General features: G+C 40.1%; 2 long non-coding RNA genes across 2 annotated transcripts; both read right to left on the bottom strand.

The window, feature by feature from the left end:
* Positions 1-240: 240 nt before the first annotated feature.
* LOC121565042 lies at positions 241-1,622 on the bottom strand. Its single transcript, XR_006000351.2, has 3 exons — positions 1,595-1,622; positions 589-705; positions 241-276 (listed from the first exon to the last, which is right to left on the bottom strand). It is a non-coding gene; the product is annotated as an uncharacterized LOC121565042 (long non-coding RNA).
* A 1,198-nt stretch (positions 1,623-2,820) lies between these two features.
* Positions 2,821-5,462, bottom strand: LOC123483539. Its single transcript, XR_006658302.1, has 4 exons — positions 5,423-5,462; positions 5,016-5,107; positions 4,759-4,846; positions 2,821-2,860 (listed from the first exon to the last, which is right to left on the bottom strand). It is a non-coding gene; the product is annotated as an uncharacterized LOC123483539 (long non-coding RNA).
* Between the last annotated feature and the right edge of the window lie 4,834 nt (positions 5,463-10,296).

The following is a 10,296-nucleotide window of genomic DNA, read 5'->3' as shown; positions in this document are numbered from 1 at the left end:
AGAATCCTCTTGAACATCTTCAGCTCGTTCTTCACAAATGTCATAATATTCTCTTCAAGCAACTGAAATAAATCAAGTAAATAAGTTAAGCAAGAGAAGAAATGCTTTCTCATTAACATATGAATGAATGATTGACAGATCAACTTTACTTGAGGTAAACAAAAACAAATGTACATAACAGGACCACATACACTGAATATGGAGGCCAGGTCTGTTTGATGACTCTGGGAAGACTGACCACTGAGAATCTCTGACTCTGATCTCTCCAGTTGGTTTCTGTGGACAAAACATGAGATTACATCTCCTCATCCAGGGAGTAAACACACACACACACACACACACACACACACCCACACACACACACACACACACACACACACACACACACACACACACACACACACACACACACACACACAGGGAGGGATTGTTGTGTTAGTTTAATATTGTTTCAGGACTATGAAAATGGAAAAAGGATTAGCCTATGGATTATGAAAACAACATAAATAAATGGGAAAATGGGAGAGGAGAAATGACTAGAGACAGTGTTGTTTAACTCACTGACCATGACCCATGAGTTCTTCTTACCTGTGTTCAGTACAAAAGTCTCCATCTCTAAACTCTATAGGATGTTTCATAGACCGGTCACTATTCATGGACACACAGCTGGGTACAGGGGAGGCTGGTCTCTCCTGCTTGATTGGACTTCAACACAACAGAGACAAACATTACCTCTCTCATCTACTCTGAGCTCAGATGGGGAAACATAAGAAGAGTTTCATTCCAAAACGCTATATATCCATTTTCAGAAATGTTTGTAAATTAGCTTTTATTTCTTAAAGAAATTCTGAAAGAGATTGGTGTGTTTTTTTACTATCTAATCATGGTATGGGATTGTTCAATGACAGGCATGTATTTGTTTAAAATCTATCACATGATGGTTTCATTTCAGAGAGACAAATAATCATGTTTTTTTGCAAAATGCTATATATCTGTCTCACTCACAGAGAAATAAGTAGTACTGCTAGGTTTTACACAGTAATAATACATTCCATCGCTATCGGGAAACCGGGCCCAGAGTGACTTACTATACAGTTGCCATATTGTAGTGTATTCAAGCTTTAAAAAGGCTTCTAGAGTTTGTAATTTCCACTTAAAAAATGTCCAACTTGATTTGCCCTAATGAACATTTTTTGCCACTACCAAAAATGTTCATGATTTATAATGCACATAATAATTTACATTTCCTATTGCTGCAGGGTTATTTTCCTGCTGTGAGAAACTGGGTCAAATTAAGATATGGCATCTGTAAGTGCATTCATCTTAAGTTATCTAGGTGAGACAACCACATATCACAGTCAAATATACAGGATACGAACATTCCATTCCAGCTAAACAATGGATATATAGCATTTAGCCAAAAAAACATTCATTTTGGATCTCAAATCCATTAATAAAAAATCTGAGAACAGTAATATTGAAGGTACCCAGTAATATTGAAGATACCCAAGGCAATAATTTCTGCTGAAAAAAATTGTGGATATAGTGTTTTGGAAATAAACTTAAACATTCTTAAACAAAATTGTCATCTCACCTCTTAGCTTTGGTGTCATGTCCCCCAGAGAGACTCATTTTAGAGGCAGGACCCCCCTCCTCTCTCTCCCCAGAGAGACTCATTTTAGAGGCAGGGCCCCCCTCCTCTCTCTCCCCAGAGAGACTCATTTTATAGGTAGGGCCCCCCTCCTCTCTCTCCCCAGAGAGACTCATTTTAGAGGCAGGGACCCCCTCCTCTCTCTCCCCAGAGAGACTCATTTTAGAGGCAGGGACCCCCTCCTCTCTCTCCCCAGAGAGACTCATTTTAGAGGCAGGGCCCCCCTCCTCTCTCTCCCCAGAGAGACTCATTTTACAGCACTGACCCCTAAACAGAGATGCAGCATGTTGGTTGTGGTGAACACAGTGACAACTCATTCTAGAATGTCCATTGTTCTCTTTTACTCATGATCTCTTAGAAATAAAACATTAACTAACAGACACATCCAAACAGTCAGGTGATTTAATGCAATTACTTTTTCTAGCCCAATGACTACTCAAAACCCACCAACAAGGCCTGAAAACTAGGCCAAAACATAGCCCCAGATAGGCCTACATCTTATTTCAGATAGCCTCCAGTAGCCTGGGCAAGATGTAGGCAAGATGTAAGCTGAATGATTTAGCAGCTTGCTTAGTTCAAATTGACAGATTCATTTATTTAACATGAATAGCAAGACGATTTTGAGGTAGGAAGTGCTTCTGTTACCCAGTAGCCTGCTGGAATAGGCTACTGAGGATGGGGTCGTAATTTCAATCAATGAATGAAATATTAATAATATGGATATGAACTGAATAGGCCCATGCTTGTCAACAACAGCCAGGTTATTTTTATACCTGTAGCCTAATCTGGCTGACTGTTACCTTCAATCTAATGCCTTCTAACATCTGATCAGCAATTGCAATAGAACTGTGACCATGGTGACACTTGATAACTTCCAATTGAATTAACTAAACACGGCCATTATTAATTACATAATAACACAAGGCTACAACAACAATAAACTGAAGTTATAGGCTTACTTTAATGACAATGATAATAGCCTACCTCATAACATGTAGGCCTACTGATTAGTTTCCACTTTGAAAACTGCTGTCTGTCAGCAACTCAGCTCAAGTAGCAGTTCTACTAACTAGTAATATCTAATTCCAGGTATTCATTCTTACTCTGTCCTTTAGAATAGATTATTGTTCAGAAATACTTAGAAATACTCACTTTATTTTTTAGTTCTCTCCATAACGTGTTTTCTGCTCTGTCGTCTCAAAATGGATCCTGTACAAAAGAACACATTTACTTTCTGTTTCAGCTCAACCGTCTCCCTCCCCTGATAATAAAGTGTTGTATTGGTATCTTCCACTAGATGGCAGTAAACACCTGCTCTAACTAGACTTTACAACAGTAAGTGTTATGTTTCTTGGTCCTGGTGACTCCTGGGAAGTGTCTCAGAGGAGGATTGCTGACCTAGGATCAGGTCCCCCTGTTCATGTAATCTTATTCATTATGATTGTTTTGTCTCATGTCTCTTTATATTAATATAGCCTGGGTACTATGTAGCTGTATTGAAATCACCTTGTTTTATAACCTTCTTTGTTGCTCAGTGGTACTTCAATTGGCCGGACCATGCCCAATTCTTTCACACAGTAATGCTCCAGCATCCACTCAGAGCTTATGCATCTAATGCATTCCTCAAATACTGCAGAGTTGTTAAGCAAGTCCCATCTTCATCCACATGTATTTGCTTATTTGTAAGATGAAACCTGAGGGGATCACTGTAGTGTGTCATCAATGCATCAAAAATGGTTCTGAGGTACTCAACAATGCTATTCTGTACCGTAGCTGGGATGCAGTGTTCTTTCCTGATTTCCAAAATCAAAAAATAGATATCCTTTTTCAGACCTTCAATTAGCTGCTCAGTGTTGATCTCTGTGGCTTGAACATATTCAGCCTCTGGCAGACTCTCTACATCACTCATGTCATCTTCAATGGGATCAGTCCCTGTCTCAAATTCATCATGAGGGCAATTCTCATCTAAGTTGGGGCTTAAAAGCTCTGTGGTTTTGGTAGATGTGTGACCGATAGGCACTAAAACATATATTTGCTTTCCCACACCCATTAATTCCACAGGTAATTAGAAAATGTGGTTCATGCTGGTGATAGAGGCCAATATGTGTGAGTCGTCTGGACACAAAGACAGTATGCTCGTTGCAAAGTGGACAATTGAAGAGAGTTGGCATTCTTCAGAAAGATTGTGAACCTTGGAATGATGGGATGGAATCATGGAGATCATTGGTACTCAGCCACTTGCAGACATCATCAAGGGACCAGTCTTCCACAGCCACACTCAAATTAAAGTTGACACATGAAGCAAAAGTGAAGAAAAAAATGTGTCTTTCCAGACAACCACCTTTCCTCCTCATTTGTATTTATGGTTGTTCCATAAAGAAGCAGAACTTGTCAGGAAAGGTGAAGATGTCTGTCTCTTTATTTATCTGACACCATATTTCTTAGTGTGGGACATTATGGGATTCTGCAGTCCCACATTTAAGTGTTGACTCAAATAATATGATGATCCAAATGGGGCATTAGGTTCTTCTTCCATGTCAACCCAAATTGGCCTATTAGAGTTCTCAATAAAGAGAGTCTATTTGGGCGGTTATAAAGGCTTCTTGCTATAATTACATGTTAGGGAGCTTTAATCCTCCCTTCTAAGTCTTTACCTGTAATCTAGCTTGGTTCATCCTCGCCCTTTTAATAGTCCAAATGAATCATTTTGTCTATGGTGTTAAAGGTGTAGGCAGGTATGGACAGTGGAAACATGCTGATGATGTAATTCAGTTTAGGAGCTTTAACCATCTTCATAACATGTGGTCTACCCCACAATGAGATTTATAGCTTGTCCCAGTTCTTCAACTGGAGTTGAATTTTGTTCAAACACTGTATTGATTGATTGATTGATTGATTGACTGCAAATACATTCATTCACCATTTAGTTAGTGTTGGAAAAGACGAAGGAATTACACAGAACACACTATAATCAAACTGTATTGATTGATTGATTCACTGTAAATACATTCATTCACTATTCAGTTAGTATTGGATTGACAAAGGAGTAACACAGAACACACTATAATCACACTTCAAATACATCCAAATACTTTGTAGAGGCTAACCTGTTAGTAGATCCATAGCGAGCTTTAAACATTGTCTTGCTTTGGTCTGAAATACAGAGGACAGAACAATCCGCCCCAATACACCAACCTGAAAGACATCAATTAGACACAAACACAACATAAACAACATGAGTATTCAATATCAAATGCATCTAACTAATCTGATCTGTTTTATGTATTCTTCTTTTTGTCAAGTCGAACATAATCTACATTGGGTCATCTGTGTGTGTGTGTGTGTGTGTGTGTGTGTGTGTTACCTGTTCGTGGTGGTTGATACATTTCTCTATCAGAGCTCACAGCTCCCAAACTCTCCACCACTTAACTGGACAGGGGCAGGATAAGCCAGGTACTAAAGGGAGGACGATGGAATGAGATGGTGAGAAAGTATATCATGGGTTTAAATGACTACAATTCCTCAATATTGAGTCTATCTAGCTAAAGTTAGCTAACGTTACAATAACTTTAACTAGCTAGCTACTGTAGCTAACGTTAGCTAAAACGTACCAACATTTATACAACAATTACCAGCTAACATTACAGGCTATGTAGCTTGGCTAGCTGATGAAAAACCAAGAGTACATTACATGATGTATTGTTTTTAAGTTATTTGATAGTAGTTTGATGAATTATTATCTTAGCTAGCGAATAGCTAAGGTTCACTCACCTTTCACGTCAATCCGTTGCAAGTCATCTCTTATTGGTCGGGTCTCTCCAACCATCCGCGCGCTTCCCGCTTCCAGTTGTCTTTTGACCAACGGTCTCAATTTGAATTCTGCGCTGGAGCGGCCTTTACTCACGAGGGCGCTGCTGGTTCCAAACCGAACCCCTCTTTTGAAAAGGCTTCTTTAAAGAACCCCTGAAGTCTACAACGGTTCAACAACGAGCTGATGGCAGAGTATAGGCTTGGAAATTAATCTTAAGGTACATTTTTTAACCTTATATTATCCTAAAGGATCCTACAGGAAGCTTTTCTTTTAAGAGTGTAGTTCACGTTTACTCATTTATCTGCAAAACCATGCCTTCCGAGTTTTGAAAATGCAGATAAAATTGGCTTGAACTTGTCGTGTAATAACAATTTTGAAAAACACTAAAAAGGTATTCTCCCAAGGTCAATACTTCAAAAAATAAAACTCTTATTCTATAACATTTATTGTTTTAACATTCACACTGCTAGTTTTACATTATATATATATATATATATATATATATATATATATATATATATATATATATATATATATATATATATATATATATACACACTACCTTCATTTATAGAAATATAATATATAATGATCAATATATAACCATATAATAGATATATAGCATTTACTATATAGACACACACACACACACACACAGCTAAGGTGAAGAAGGTGAGATTGGCTGTTACACCAGCTAAGGAGAAGAAGGTGAGATTGGCTGTTACACCAGCTAAGGAGGAGAAGGTGAGATTGGCTGTTACACCAGCTAAGGAGAAGAAGGTGAGATTGGCTGTTACACCAGCTAAGGTGGAGAAGGTGAGATTGGCTGTTACACCAGCTAAGGAGAAGAAGGTGAGATTGGCTGTTACACCAGCTAAGGAGAAGAAGGTGAGATTGGCTGTTACACCAGCTAAGGAGAAGAAGGTGAGATTGGCTGTTACACCAGCTAAGGAGAAGAAGGTGAGATTGGCTGTTACACCAGCTAAGGTGAAGAAGGTGAGATTGGCTGTTACACCAGCTAAGGTGAAGAAGGTGAGATTGGCTGTTACACCAGCTAAGGAGGAGAAGGTGAGATTGGCTGTTACACCAGCTAAGGAGGAGAAGGTGAGATTGGCTGTTACACCAGCTAAGGAGGAGAAGGTGAGATTGGCTGTTACACCAGCTAAGGTGAAGAAGGTGAGATTGTCTGGAAGACCAACAAAGTCCCCTGTCCCCGAGGTGAAGAGGACACCTCCAGTCTATGGGTCTGGTCCCCTTGCCAGGGCCAGATATTACCTGGATTGCCATCAATACCTCCATGCTTTGTTTATGAGGTCACACGTGAAGAAGTACAAAGAGGACATCATCAAGAGGGAAGGTAGTAGAAGTATGTGATGAGAGTGATTGTTTTTTAGACTTGAGATTATAATTCAGTTGATATGCCATACCATATATCTACAATGTAGGATCATAGGTTTGTGTGATTTATATGTACTTTCAGAGAAAAGGAGTTAGCGCAGGAAAAAGATGGTCCCTTGTCCCAACCGGTGGAGACAGAGGTCTTTCAGACCTTTTCCTGGAGTGAGACTCTGGCGTGGGCAGAGGAGAAGGCACCTTTGATGACCACCTGTTAGAGGGCAACCCTTCCCCAGGCCAGAAACCTCAAAGTAGACCTCATCAAAGGTAGAGAAATCACCACAAGGTGAGGATTAACCCAATATCATGTTAACACTAGATGTCCAATATCAATCATTTCACAATTGACATGTTGTATGTAGTTGTACCGTTTCTACAAGTCAATTAGTAAAGTAAGTACAACTCTGACATGTAAGCCTTGTCCGAGACAAAAGACAAAACTAAGAGAAGAAACCTTCTAATGTCTCCTCTTTTCAGAGACGACTTTCAACGTAAGAAGCAGGACCTCCTTGACAGAGGGACATGGATGGTGCTGTCAATGGCCTTGTTCACCAGCAGGCAAAATAAAATGAAGTTTGTACCAACATGCCTGGAGATGGAGCTGTGTAGGGGAGGATGCTGTGAGAAGATATTCTTCACTCTGAACTCCATGGCCATCTGCCTATGTTCTGATGCCACTAGAGGACATGTTAACAGGTTGAGGGTCGGCAATGATACCCAGATCATGAAGTGGAAGAAACAGGCTGAGGTAAGTGTGAGTCTTAAACATATGTAAACACAATTTGATTCATTGATTCATTGATTCAACACAACAATTTCATAATTCTATTATTTCATTGAATTTCTCATCTCAGTCAGGATGCTCTCGAATAGGCTTTGTCGTGCCCTCTCCACATCTTGTACTTTTCTCATATTTTGTGTGTTCTTTCTTCCATATGGGAATGAATGCTGACAAAAAATGCTCATATTATTTTATTGATGAAGTATTCCACTAAATGAAAGAAGATAGAAATGAACTTTTGACCAATGCTAGCTGATAATATTTACTCTTCCATATGCGTTGTGTTCTTACATCTTCTTCAGTATGAGGTCTGGGATGTACACCATGTGATTTTCTTTGCCATATGCCTTTTTCAACAGCTTTTCTCTTTCTTTCTCCCTCTGTTTCTTTTCGTTATAGTTCCTTGCCACCTCGTCCAGGTGGGCTTTCACCCTCTCCTTATTCTTCCTCACTTCTTCCTTACTCTCTGCTTTTCTAGCTCTGAGCAGTTCTTTTACTTTGTTCTTCTCCAACAAGTCTCTTTCTTTCCTCTCCTTTTTCTCCTGCTTTGCCCTGACTCTCTGGGCGCGTTTAGTTTCCATCTGAAAGAGAAAGTCCATACATGTTGGTCAGTGATCTGAAATATGATTATTACTCCTTCTCTAGCATGCAGTCAACTTAATCTGTTGAATCTGATAGTATAACCATTAGGAGGTGACTTATGACCTCCCTGAACTGTGACTGGTTAAATGGAGTACTGTACCTGTGCCTGCTCTTGCTCTCTGAACCTCAGGACAGTCTGCATCTGGTACAGCTTTATGTACACCTCCTTCATCGTCTCCACCACATCCCTCTTCTCTATTGCCCATCTCTCTTTGTCCCTTTGCATTTTCTCAATTTCACTACTCTTTCTCTCCCGCTCCTCTGTAATCTTCCAGTTCTCCTTCTCCATCTCTCTCTTTTCCATCTCCCATCCCTTCTTCTCTTGTCCATTCAGGCACAGAATCCTCATCTTTTCTCTTTCCAGAGCCTCTATCGCTCTCTCCTTCTCTCTCAGCTCAATTATCCACTCCTCTGCTGCCTGCGTGCTCCTCCTCTTAATCTCCTCCTTCTCCTTCATCCATCTTTCCCCCGTTGATCCAAGAGGCTTCGTAGGCCAGCCTTGGCCTTGGCCCATCTCCCCCTGTCCTCCTTCCAGGCTACTAGGGTCTGATTCCTCTCCTGGTCTGCTTTGGCCAAAGCTGTCTCCAAACCATTTCTTATGAGGTTCCATCCATTCCTCTCTCTCACCCTCTCCTTCCCCACCCTTTCATTCTCAGCTAACAGTCTCTTCTTGTTCTCCACTGTCACCTTCCATAACTTGGCCAAGGACATCTTCACCTTTGATATCTTGTCCACCATTGTTTGTTTGTCGGTCGCTGCGCTTTCTCTCTGTTTGTCCATCACCTCTCGCTGCCTTTCATTCTCAGCTAACAGCCTCGTGTTCTGCACCTTCAGCTTTGCCATCTTGAGCTCCATATTTTTTCTGTCTGACACTGCACTTTCTCTCTGTTTCTCAAACAACTCTCTCTCCAGCTTCCATTGGTAGCAGTTTACCTCAATAGAAGCCTCAGTCTCCCTTATCTGTCTCAGCAACTCTTCAATTAGCCTTTCTCTTTCTTGCTCTGGTTCCACCCTCACCTTGTTGACTTCCTCCAACACCTCTCTCTGCAGCTTCCACCGGTAGTGGTCTACCTTGTTACAAGTCTCAATCTCCTTTCTCATTCTCAGCAGCCCCTCCATTTCTCTTTGTCTTTCTATCTCTCATTCCCCCCTCATCTTGTTGCCTTTCTCCATCTCCTCACTTTCAGTCATCTCTTTCTCCATCTCAATGACTTCTCTCTGCATCAATATGTATTGAGAAACATGTATTCCTTATTTTTTTTATTTTGTGTGAATCTTTTCCATGTCATTTTCTTAAAACTGTCTGGCCATGCCAGTTTTCCAACTTCAGTTACCTTCAGGCTAACTGGTATAATTTATTAAATGGTAATAAGTAGGCCTACCTTCACTGATTTCCTTAGAAGTCAAACACTTTTACACATTATTATGTTCTAACTCACCTCTCCTCCGCGATGTCTGTCCACTTATGAAGATTTAAAAAGATATACACTTGAGTAGTTATGGTGTGGTGAATGGATATGCTGGTTGTTTTCTTTGGTTTGGAACTTGTTGTAGCCAAGTTCTAATTCCAAATTCTATGGTTGTAGCCTAGCTTAATTGTTGAGTCATAATGAGATTGGAATGTTGGCTTGAATTCTGTATTATGGACAAAAATCTCAGAATTCTGAAGATTTTAGAATTATATTTAAAAATTATTGTTTGTCATACATTCTATATACATCATTCTAGCCCTTGGATGCTCTCTCTCAGAGTTATAAGTCTTATATTCTCAGCCCAAAAGAAATTTGGTCTATTTCAAAAATATTCAAAATAAGGATTACTTTGTAAGTATTGGTTGTCATGGTGCCATGAGGAAGCCTAGGCAGAGAGCTCTGTTAATATGTGACCGACCCCCCACACACACACACACACACACACACACACTCACTTAAAGACCTTGAAGTTTGGTTTGGAAACAACATCACTATTTGTCCTGGCAATGAAGGTCTGTCTTCTGGAACACTCATGAAAAAAGAG

Source organism: Coregonus clupeaformis, unplaced genomic scaffold (genome assembly GCF_020615455.1).
Source record: "Coregonus clupeaformis isolate EN_2021a unplaced genomic scaffold, ASM2061545v1 scaf0149, whole genome shotgun sequence".
Taxonomy (NCBI): domain Eukaryota; kingdom Metazoa; phylum Chordata; class Actinopteri; order Salmoniformes; family Salmonidae; genus Coregonus; species Coregonus clupeaformis.
The sequence above is the reverse complement of the archived record's forward strand: the minus strand, read 5'-3'. Positions and strand labels throughout refer to the sequence as shown.